Source organism: Palaemon carinicauda, chromosome 22 (assembly GCF_036898095.1).
Source record: "Palaemon carinicauda isolate YSFRI2023 chromosome 22, ASM3689809v2, whole genome shotgun sequence".
In the NCBI taxonomy this organism is placed as follows: domain Eukaryota; kingdom Metazoa; phylum Arthropoda; class Malacostraca; order Decapoda; family Palaemonidae; genus Palaemon; species Palaemon carinicauda.
The window spans coordinates 36232784-36245468 of NC_090746.1; the positions used below are offsets into that span (position 1 = coordinate 36232784).

Here is a 12685-nt window from a genome sequence, read left to right on the forward strand (position 1 = left end):
TCCTACCTTCCACTGGGTCGTCTAGATCTAACCTCTTATATAGGTCCTGTGCCCCAGGATGTTAGGGGATATTCCGGCCTGTAAGCCACTCCTTCCTCCTAAGGTATAAGTCTCCTAAGAAAGTAGTTCGAGGTAAGTACTCCGTGCTGGAACAAATCACAAATTTTTAAGTAACTTGTATTTTTCCTAACAGTACTTACCTCGAACTACTTTCGGGTTATTTCCCGCCCATCCGGCCCCGAGTATCTTACAGGAGTTCGAGTTATACTTAAACATATGCTTACTGACGACTCAGACCTAGCAGTGCTCCCTCGCGAGCTGACCCCGGGTCGCCTCGGGGCGAGTATCCTAACGCCCCGCAGCGCCCCGACAAGGTAACGGAGAGAGGGGGAACTACTCAAAATTCTTGGTCGGTTAAGGAGGAGATCCCAGATACTACTAAAAAAGTAGTTCGAGGTAAGTACTGTGAGAAAAAATACAAATTACTTAAAATTTGTGATATTTTATGTATAAACTATAAAAACTTAAAAAGAACAAGAGGAAGAGAAACAATATAGAATGGTGTGTCAGAGTGTACCCTCAAGCAAGAAACTCTAAACCAAGATGTTGGAAGACCACGGTACAGAGGCTATGGCACTCCCCAAGACTAGAGAACAATGGATTGATTTTGGAGGGTCTTCCTAGAAGAGCTGCCTACCATAGCTAGAGTCTCGCTTCTACCCTTACCAAGAGGAAAGTTGCCACTGAACAGTTATTTGTTCCCATACTAACAAACCTTCCATTATTTATTTGGATTATATTTTGGCAAAGCTTGAAGGTAGCCATTAGACTTAAAATGCGAGGTGGCAACCCTGCCCAACCGTATGAGCGGGTAGGCTAAGAGTGGCTGTGGGTTACCCAGCCTCCTCTATATGTACTCTCAGAGCAGTGAGGTACATTACTTTTTTCTTTTGGCTCGGTAGAGATCGGACGTGTCCTCTCTCTCCCCAGACTGTCATTGGACTTTTTGATATTCCTTTTCTTTTCAGGTGTGTGTGTTTTCTCTATGATTGCCTTCATGGGAACCTGTCCAAGGTGCAAGGGTGCTGTGTCCGGTACCTTCATTTCATCGTTGTAGACCGAACCGCGCTCTCTGTGTCCTTCGTGCAGAGGGCATCGCTGCAAGCAGGGTTTGCCCTGCACAGAGTGTAAGGAGTGGCCTGCCACCTAATGGGAAAAATTTGGACAGCATAGGAAGAAGGCCAAGCGCGATCTTTATCCCTCAGGGGTGAGGAAAGTGCGGTCTTCTTCGTCCCGCACCCCCAAATCTCTTTCAAAAGCTCCTTCTTGTTCTCACTCTTCCGAGTGACGATCAAGGAGGAGCGCAGACCAACTAACTCCTTGGCAACCCTTCGGTACTTGGGGTGTTGTTGCTTTCCCTAGAGGAGCAACTTCACCTCCAGTTGCTGGGGAGCTATTCTTCCTTTCAGATCTTCTGCAGGTTTGGCTGACCTTAGGGATTTCGGGACCTTCTTCGAAGGAGGAACTTCTGCGTCTCCTTCAGCGCGGTGCTAGGAAGAACCCTTCTCTAGAGTCGTCAATATCTCACGATGGGAACTGTGCGAAGTCCATCTTTTTCTCCTGGACTTTCCACGTGCAGACGATGTGATTGCTGGCATTCGCCTCTCCAACGGCCTCCTGCTGTCGATGAGCCCTCTCGCCATCTTGGGACCTCATCGTCTTGTAACCTTTAACCCTTTGTTTCTTCTTACAGGAACCCGCAGGTTGCAGGTGTTGATCTTCCGGGGACCAGCGCTCCTACCACCAGCAGCGCAAAAGGATGAGCATCGCCATTGCCTTGCCCTTCTGGACACTCTCCCCCGGCGATGATCAGAAGATCTGAGGGATCGTAGTTGCTTCACGCTCACGAAACCTCCGGTCTCAACGCTCTCCTCGGAGGCATTCCTCTTCACAAGGAGAAGTCTCGCGATCGCGCTCTGCACGATTACGAGCACAGTTTAGATCTAAGTCCAGACGCTCACTTTCTAGATCTCTTCAATCTAGATCACGAGAACGACGCTTGCGAGGATGACGCTCCTATTCACGAGGGCGGCGTTCATGCTCGCGAGGGCACTATTCACGAGAACGACAGTCACGCTTGCGAACTAGGCAATCGCAACGCTCACGCTGTTTCGAACGAGAGCTAGACGCTCCAGATCCCGAACCAGGGGTTTGTGATCTCCCAAACTACCTCGGACTGAACCTAATCATGAGAATGACCACCCCTCAGACAGGCGTCCAGCTAAACCCCCAGTGCCCTTCACTGCCTGGGAAATATTAGCAAAGTATTCGCCTATGCGACGCTTGGAAAAGCATCCCACTGTGATGCGTTCTCCAACAATCAGGGTTGTTCCTACTCCGAGGCCTTCTCTACCTACTGCGTTGTACGTAGGTGCTTCTCTGCGGCCGTAGGAAGGCATTACATCTTCCTCTTCTAGTATGGTTCGTAGTGCTAGTGGTCCTGTTGCGAGCACTTCTGCTTCTGATTCGCGTCGTTGACGTGTGAAACTCGCGATTTCCACACGAATCTCGTGATTTCGTGAGCAAATTGACAATTTCTGCGAGCAATTCACGAGCAGATGTGTCAGAACCGCGAGCAAGTGCAGTACCCACACCTTCGCCTCCGCCTCCAGCTTCTACCACCTCCAGCGGCAGGACGAGACACTTTCCAAAGGGTTTCAAGGAGCCACCTAATAGGTTCACAGACGTTCCTATTAGTACAGACCGTCCCTCTCATCCATCGAAGGAACGTGTTCCTCTGCTACAGAGACTCCCTTGCATTGACTGAGGGTCCTTTTAAAGTTCCCCCAAGAGCCATTCTTCTCTTAGACCTCCAAGGGAAGCCCAGGACTTACCTAGAGGTGCAGCGCTTCCTGCGTGAGTGCTTTTCTCTCATCCTGAAGAAGTCTTTGGGTGGAGATCCTCCACCACCACAACCTCCAACTGCTCCAGTAAAGGTGACCCCTAGGATTCCTTTGGAATTCTCGTCAAGTTCGTCCGTTGGGTGTTGCCCCAAGAGGGAGATTAACGTCGGACAAGGCTCACAGATCACTTCCATCCTGATCGCGTGCCGAAGGTCCTCTATCTTCTGACCCTTACATGGCCAACCCACCCTTTACCCTGATGAAGGCAAGGGAAACCATGACTAAGAGACAGAAAAGAAAGATGAGAGGCGTAACTCCACCTTACGCTGACATCATCCGCCCTAAGAATAGTAAGGACAGGCTCGTTCAGGGAGATAACCATCCATCCCTTCAATCCGCAAGAGATCGAGGTAGTGCCTCCGAACCAGCATCCAATTTCCTTACCTCCTCCAGAGAAGGAGCCTTCAGCTCCTACTGCAAAAGCCTTGTCAGGTGCCTCGAAATCTCGCAAGTTCCCCCCACTTAAGACAGCGGAAGTACATCGTGTGTGTAGGGAGTCAAAGGACACCAAAATGAAACCCAAGGATACTGCGGCGAGGGAAGCTCGTATGGCTGAGGCACAGAGAAGGTCCCCTTTGGCGGTCCCTCTAGTGATATGGTTGACGACACTGACCTACCTTTGGACGTGAGCATTGGATTCGGATGATGAGAATCTTCCAAAGGCAGCTAGTTCGAACTACCACTCTGAACAAGGAAGACTTGAGTCAGAGCACACCTTTTGGCAAGTTTTCGCATGCATGAGGGACATTAATAGGCTGTCTACTCCTGCTTCCACCACCCAGGAGAGTAAGGATATGCTTCTCGATGAAATATTCGAGACCCAGAAGCTTTACAGGTCCAGTGCTGCTTTCCCCTGGTCCTAGGGTTTGACAGCCACCAAAAGGAAAACTATCGCCCGGATAACTGGAACTTCTAGTTTCATATGGGCAGGTTCCTCCTCCCGGACGCCTCCACTTCCTTTTGTCCTATAAAGGAAGTATTACGAGATCAAAGGGGAACATTCCACCATGTCCCTCGACCCTTCAGTAGAGTCTCTAACGAAGGGTCTCCTGACTCAAACCCTCGCCTCTCTGAAGGCCTCCCTCTCGGCAGTTGAGGTCTTGAACATAGAGAGGCACAAAGTGGACCATGCAGGCTGCTTCGTGGCTTGATCTACAGCTAGGATTCTTGGGCTTCATGGTCCGCTCCCACGATCTTTCGAAGGAATCGGCCAGGAAGACTTTGGAGTCTCCTGTTGTCGGGTACCCAAACTGTTGTGTTCCTGTCGCACCACATTGTCAACTTCTGGGCGAATGCTATACTTAAGAGAAGGTGTTGAAGGTGGAAGTCTCCTGGTTGAGTTGAGGAACTCCACCTTTGAAGGTTCTTCTCTCTTCGTTCCAGAGGAGATAGAGAGGGCTGCTGAGCAGTGGAGAAAATCCTCAAACGAGTCTCCTCCATAGGGCCATGACATCGAAGCCCTATGGTAGACCTTCCCAGTCATCTCGTACTCAGCAAGTACCTTCTTCTTTTCACCCTTCAACTTCTAGGTCCTCGGGACCTTCAAAGGTGTCTAAGCGGCCCTTTCCATCCAAAGGCCAGAAAGGTATCAATTCCTTCAGAGGAAAGAAGGGAGGATAGGGGGGTGGCCGAGGTGAACACTCCCATTAGGAATGGCATTCCTTTTTACCTACCACCTGTGAGAGGATGTCTACACCGCCGCTGGAAGAGGTGGAAGATTCACGGGGCAGAACCCTGGACGGTCGAAGTGATTGCCCTAGGGTATCGCGTCTCGCTCATTCAATATCTCCCTCCTCTGACTCGGGATCCAGTGTATAGTTTCTTTGCCAAGGGATCCAAAAAGGAGCTGGCCTTCAGGGTCGAAGTCCAGACCATGATGCAGAAGGGCATTCTCCAAGAAGTTGCAGACGGGTCTCCTGGCTTCTACAGTGAAATTTTTCTGTTGAAATAGGCGAGTGGAGGCTGGAAACCAGTCATCGATCTCTCTCCTCTGAACAAATTTGTTCAACAGACTCAGTTCAGAACGGAGACGGCAGACACGGTCATTCAAACGGTTTGTCCAAGGGACTTCATGTGCACATTGAATCTGAAGGACGCATACTTCCAGATTCCAATCCATCCGTCTTCAAGGAAGTATCTAAGGGCTCATACACGAGGAAAAGATATACCAGTTCAAGGTATCGTTCTATGGTCTTGCGACAGCTCCCCAGGTATTCATCAGAGTGTTCGCCCTAGTGTCATCTTGGGCTCACAGGAATTGCATCCGTCTCCTCAGTTATCTGGATGACTGGCTAATCCTGGCAGACTCTGAGGCGACCCTTCTTCAACACCGATACATGCTTCTCGAGTTTTGTCAGGATCTGGGGATCCTGATGATCACGAGAAGTCATTACTGCAACCTTCTCAAAGGCTGGTATACCTTGGTATGATAATAGACACCGTCGTAGGGAAAGTTTTCCCATCAGACGAAAGAGTACACAGACTGAGAGTAGTGGCTGCACCCTTCCCCAGAAAAGAAGTCCTTCCGGCTTCTCGTTGGTTGAGTCTGCTAGGCCATCTAACCTCTCTCATCTGTCTAGATCCAAATGGCCGCCTCAGGATAAGATCCCTGCAATGGCAGCAGAAGTCCAGGTGGAACCAACACTCCGATCCATCTGACACTCGAGTTCCTATAACTCAGGACCAGGTGACGGATTTAAATTGGTGGATGGCAGACGAAAACCTTCGACGTGGCCCGAATCTTCTCGTTCCCCCTCTGGATTTGATGCTCTTCACAGATGCAGCAAAAGAAGGGTGGGAGGCTCAACTGCTGCACCATACGATCTCCGGCCTTTGGTCAGAGTCAGAAAGGTACCAGCACATAAATCTTTTAGAGATGAGAGCAGCCTTCTTAGCTATCCATCAGTTCCAACAGTTGCGGGCAAGTCACTCTGTGGTGATGATGAGTGACAAGACTATAGTAGTGGCTTACATAAATAAACAGGGCGGTACATTTTCGCAGCTTCTATGCCATCTTGCAGTAAAGATTCTCAGATGGTCAGAAGAACATTTGGTGTGTCTATCAGCTCGCTTCATTCCCGGCAAGAGGAATGTGCTCGAGGAAAATCTGAGCAGACCGACTCAGATAGTAGGCTCAAATTGGTCTTCGAATCGTCATATAGCCAACAAAGTCCTGACTTTGTGGGGTTCCCCGACTATAGATCTGTTCGCAACATCTCTGAACAGCAAGCTTCCACTGTTCTCCAGTCCTGGAGCCCCAGGCTCTATGACAAGATGCATTTCAACAACAGGACAACATCGACCAGTACGCCCTTCCTCCCGTTTTGTCTGATGAGAAGACTGCTCAACTGCTCAACAGGACCAGAGCATCCAAAGATCTGTTCTCTTGACCTGTTACCTAGATTTTTGGGTATGCCACTGTTGTATATTTTTTGTGTAGTGAATGTTGGGGTGTGGTCGGCATTCGGACGCTAGGCAGTTCGAGTGCTACCTCTGGCCACAGTGCGCAAACCACTACAATGGCATCACGCAGAATTATTTCCCGACCTCCTGCAACTTCTAGTAGATCTACCGCGAGAGCTTCCTCCACGACCAGATCTACTCAAACAACTGCACGCGAACATCTTTCACAGGACCGTGTAGTCGCTTCGACTTCACGCCTGGAGACTATCCAACGTCTCTTCTCTCAGAAGGGCTTTTCATGACAAGTTGCGTAGAGAATGTCCGGTTACTTGCCTAAGTCCTCAGCCTCAGTCTACCAGGCTAAATGGAGAGTCTTCTGTGGTTTGTGTCAGAAGCAATATCTCTCCACTTGATGCCACTATTCCAGTACTGTAATAGCGGAGTTCCTTGTATACCTTCGGGAGAAAAAGCTTCTTTCTGTATCGGCGGTGAAAGGCTATCGGTCAGCCTTACGCCTTGCCTTTAAGCTGAAAGGAGTTGCCACTCCCGCTTCGTTGGAGTTATGAGATCACTTGCCCTCAGTCAGAGATTAGGCCTCCTCTTTGGAACGTGATTCGCGTCCTTAGATCCTTAAAAGGACCTCCTACTAACCATTACCCCATGCAACTGGCCGAAACCTCACTTTGAAGACAGCATTCCTGCTCGCTTTAGCTTCGGCAAAGAGAGTCGGTCAACTTCATAGCGTCTCGTATGACATCGCCCATTCAAGCGGATGGGGGGAAGTGACACTCAGTTTCGTCCCTGAGTTCATTGCCAAGACTCAAAATCCAGGGGTACTGGATCATAGATTCGAGCCCTTTCAAATTGCGAGTCTCCATTCTGTAACCAATGACCCAGGTCAGTTGTTGCTATACCCAGTGAGTGAGTTTGAGATACTATCTTAAACGCACTGCAACAACACGGCCCCGTCTAGCACCTCTGTTTTTTTAGCTCAGGGAGAGTAAAGAGAAGGATCACTAAAAACACGGTTTCTTCTGGATCCGCCAAGTGATCGAAAGAGCCTTGGCTCCCGATCCTCCTCTGTCTCGCCGACCTAGATCCCATAATGTCAGGGGTTATTAGCATTTCCTTGGCATACAAATGCAACTTCTCCGTGTTGCAAGTACTTCAAGTGGGCGTTTGGAAGAGACAAACTACTTTTACAGCCCATTACCTAAAAGACGTGACCTACAGGAGACCCGATACATTCACTATCGGTCCTGTGGTGGCTGCTCAACAAGTGGTTTAAGAATACCTCAGGCTCCTTGATGGACAAGTAGCAGTTGGATTAGGTTATTGGTTACCCGGGTTAAGACTGGGATGAATGAGAATATGTTGACTTTTCCTTCGGGTAGAGCACTATGGGTCCCTCTGCAAGCTGGCTTCAACCTCTGCAAGTAATTATCACTTCCCTTGTGTAGCCTAGTATAAGTCATAGATATATATACTTTCCACATCCCCATTGCTTTCTGCGAGGTAAGCAATAGGATATGTCTTGTTTTTCCGATATATACTCAGAAGGTGTTCATACAAGACAACAAACTCTATTACACTGAATTGTGCAGGCCGCTATTATACTCAGTTTGTATATTTTAGCGAGGTGTCAAAGTTTTCCCTAGACCACAGTCATATACTGTACTAGGTAAAACCGGGTCAATGTCCATGCCAGACTTGGGACTTCCACCCACCTAAGAGTAAGTCATCCAAATAAATAACAAAAAGTTTGTCAGTATGGGAACAATGACAAATTTGGAGATAATTTGTATTTTTCCTTAACTAATACAAACCTGAAGTTATTTATATAAATTGGCCCGCCATCACCTGTCCCCCAGAAGTCAAAAGTGACGTACCTTATTGTTATGAGAGTATATATAGAGGCGGCTGTGTATCTCCCAGCCACCCCCAGCCTACCTGCTCAAGCGGTCAGGCAGGGTTGCCACCTCGCATTTTAAGTCTAATGGCTACCTTCCAGTTTCGCCGAAAGATAATCTAAATAAATAACTCCAGGTTTGTATTAGTTAGGAAAAAATACAAATTATCTCCGAATTGGTCATATTACAGTAGTTAATCCCCTGAGCAAAGAAGAATTATTTGGTAATCTCGGTGTTGCCAGGTATATGAGGATAGAGGAAAATATGGAAAGAATAGGCCATACTATTTGGTATGTGTAGGCAAAGTTAACATGAGCCGTAACTAGAGAGAGGAATCCAATGTAGTACTGTAGTACTAGTGCTTATGAAAATATAATTACATTTCTATATTTTAAATACCGGTATGTAACTTCCCTGGTACAGTAGTTACATATATATATATAGCTTAAATCCCGCGTTTTGTCGTGCGCACGGCAGAAATTCAAATTTTGCTGCAATCGCCGCCATGACAGTAGATGGTCATACATAAGTGCCATCTCTCATAGGTTACTAGAACTATTCCCAACATTCTTCAGAAATTCCCTGCCATTGATCGAGTCAACACCTAGGAAATTTGTTTCGCTGTTATATTACTTTATTCTACAATTTGGTAAAGTACCTTTTGTCTGATGATTGTTAATGGCTTTCGCTGCCTTTCAAATATTGAGATATTGATCAAGATAGGTTTTTGTTGGTCCAACTTGGGCAGTTTAATTTAACTTGATTTTCAAGATGGCTCCTCTGTTGTTAAATTTTGTGTGTAGGGTTAGACCGGTTTTCAAGCTGCTCTTGATTCCCTCACAGTATGTAACAGAGGGCATGTATGTATTTGTTTTCTTTTCTATGTTCATAAGATTGAAATGGATGGGATCAAGGATTTGTTTTCCCCCTACTTTATTAACTAACGAACAATACTCTTAAAGGTATAATGGAAGGGAAAAACATTTAAACATTAACTCATTATGTAACGCAAACTCTTGCAGAGCGAGATCTGAGTGCTTTGAAGAAGATCAGTCCGCCATTGCGATAACGTCACAATCCTATGACGTAATCTTCTTAGTATGACTTGCAATATGTGAACTATTTTCTTTTTTTTTGCAAGAAATGTTTAAAGTATTAACTTACTAAGCATAAGTATTTTAATTTTCATAATGTAGGGAAATATATTATTTTTAAGTATTTGCTTGTCCTATTAGTATATTTCCTTTAATTAATTTTCAATTTACGCTGCGTGTTACTCTTGACGATCGTTTTTGTTTCACAAATTCTTGTATCGTTATTTAATATATCGATTTTGAGAATACTAATATTAATCATATAACCTATTGTATTTTCTTTGTAGCCCTTGGCGAAAGAGTATAATCTCTCGCAACGGGCAGGTCTGTTATGATCTAATGTGAAATAGTTAAAAGTGCTAGTGTTCAATGGCACGGAAAATGGCGCAGTGCAGTCAATTTACGTTACGTAATACTCTTGACGATCATTATTGTTTCACAACCCTTATATAGTTATTTAATATCTTGATTTTGAGAATACTAATATTAATCATATAACCTATTGTATTTTAAACATTTAAACTTACCCGCTGGTTATATAACAATAGCTTTATTCTTCTGTCCAGCAGAAATTCAAAACTCGTGGCAATCGCATAGATATGCCAGGTGTACACTAGCGCCACCACGGTAGCTGGGGGTGGGGAGACTGAAGGAACCACATTGGCAGAAATAAGGGAAGCTATCGGTTGTATGAAAACTTTACGAGTTTCATTAAAAAAAAAAACACCCAGAAAAACTTCACACAGGTCATCTTATGGAGAATGTTAATGACAAGTGTATGAGTCATTTTAGAAATATGTTGAGGAATCGTCAGAAACAGGCTTCTTTGGATAGATAATTTTCCAAAAGAGAAGTGTCAAAAAGCAAAGATGATAATAGTGATTCTATTAAAAAAGCTAAAAAAAAAAGAGTAATTTTTTAGTTCTAAAAAAAAAAAATCATAACATTTTTTTTTTTAATAGCAAGAATAAATTTATTATTAAGTGTACATAACATAATTAGCATTGATATGTTTTTATATCTACCGTCTCCTCCTCCCTCTGCCTCCACCCACTACCAGCTCAAGTCACGTCACTCCAAAGGTAAATAAAATTTAATTTCTCCTTTACAGTACAGTATATAATTTTTATTTATACCTGTAACATTATTTAATTATATACTGTACAGTACATGTATATTATATATAAGTATACTGTAGTACAGTGCTTACTATACTATTTTGTTATGTACTAATTTTCAATGTTTTTATCTGGGGTTTTGCACGCATTAGCTATTCTATTGCCCGCTATACGACATTTTCACCATACGATACCAACTCCGGAACGGATTAATGTCGTATGGCGGGGGCCTATTGTATATTGGTGATGTACTCTTATATACGGGTTTTGGCATTCGCTTACTTGGTTTTGTTTGATATTTGATCACTTATGTTATAGCTTAAAAGGTAGGATTAGAAATTTTTCAACCTATTTTAGACTAACGAAAGCATTATGGCGATAGGTAAACATCTCACCTCATCGATGACGTCACAGTCATATGACGTAAGCTTGAGTATGGCTTGCATTTTCTTTCTTTTTTCTACAAAGAATGATAAGTTAATACTATCTTACAAAGTTTTTAGTTATATAAAATATGTTATTTTCATTAGTAAAATAAATTTTTGAATATACTTACCCGATGATCATATAGCTGTCAGCTCTGCTGCCCGTCAGAAAAACCTACGGGCGGAATACGCCAGCGATCGCTATACAGGTGGGGGTGTACATCAACAGCGCCATCTGTCAAGTAGGTACTCAAGTACTCGATGTCAACACAGAACCAATTTTCTCCTCGGTCCACTGGGTCTCTATTGGGGAGGACGGGTGGGTCCTTTAATTTATGATCATCGGGTAAGTATATTCAAAAATTTATTTTACTAATGAAAATAACATTTTTCAATATTAAACTTACCCGATGATCATATAGCTGATTCACACCCAGGGGGGTGGGTAGAGACCAGCATTACATGTTGACATTATTATGAGCTAAGTATTCCGTATTTCATTTTAGCAGTTATTCAAAATAACAAACATAAAATAAATAAGTACCTGGTAAGGAAGTCGACTTGAACAATTACTCTGCCTTTTTAAGTACGTCTTCCTTACTGAGCCTCGCGATCCTCATAGGATGCTGAGCGACTCCTAGGAGCTGAAGTATGAAGGGTTGCAACCCATACTAAAGGTCCTCATCAAAACCTCTAATCTAGGCGCTTCTCAAGAAATGACTTTGACCACCCGCCAAATCAAGTAGGATGCGAAAGGCTTCTTAGCCTTCCGGACAACCCAAAAACAATAATAAAACATTTCAAGAGAAAGATTAAAAAAGGTTATGGAATTAGGGAATTGTAGTGGTCGAGCCCTCACCACTACTGCACTCGTTGCTACGAATGGTCCCAGAGTGTAGCAGTTCTCGTAAAGAGACTGGACATTCTTAAGATAAAAGACGCGAACACTGATTTGCTTTTCCAATAGGCTGCGTCGAATATACTTTGCAGAGATCTATTTTGTTTAAAGGCCACGGAAGTTGCGACAGCTCTAACTTCGTGTGTCCTTACCTTCAGCAAAGCTTGGTCTTCCTCATTCAGATGGGAATGAGCTTCTCGTATTAACAGTCTGATAAAATAGGATAAAGCATTCTCTGACATAGGCAAAGATGGATTCTTAACTGAACACCATAAAGCTTCAGACGGGCCTCGTAAAGGTTTTTAAATAGAACTTAAGAGCTCTTACAGGACAATACTCTTTCTAGTTCATTTCCAACCATACGATAAGTTTGGAATATCGAACTATATTGGTCAAGGCCGAGAAGGCAGCTCGTGTTTGGCTAGAAAACCAAGTTGTAGAACATGTAGCCGTTTCGGATGAGAATCCGATGTTCTTGCTGAAGGCATGAATCTCACTGACTCTTTTAGCTGTGGTTAAGCATATCAGGAAAAGAGTCTTAAAGGTGAGATCTTTCAGGGAGGCTGATTGAAGCGGTTCAAACCTGTCTGACATAAGGAATCTTAGTACCACGTCTAAATTCCAACCAGGTGTAACCAAACGACGCTCCTTCGTGGTCTCAAAAGACTTAAGGAGGTCCTGTAGATCTTTATTGTTGGAAAGATCTAAGCCTCTGTGACGGAAGACTGATGCCAACATGCTTCTGTAACCCTTGATAGTGGGAGCTGAAAGAGATCGTTCTTTCCTCAGATATAAGAGAAAGTCAGCTATTTGAGTTACAGAGGTACTGGTCGAGGATACGGATACTGACTTGCACCAGTTTCGGAAGATTTCCC

At 44.6% G+C, this 12685-nt stretch overlaps 1 protein-coding gene across 3 annotated transcripts in view; it reads left to right on the forward strand.

The window, feature by feature from the left end:
* Nucleotides 1-12685, forward strand: part of LOC137616404 (tyrosine-protein phosphatase non-receptor type 11-like) — a 284273-nt gene that overhangs the window by 24519 nt on the left and 247069 nt on the right. The gene's annotated exons all lie outside the window — the stretch shown is intronic.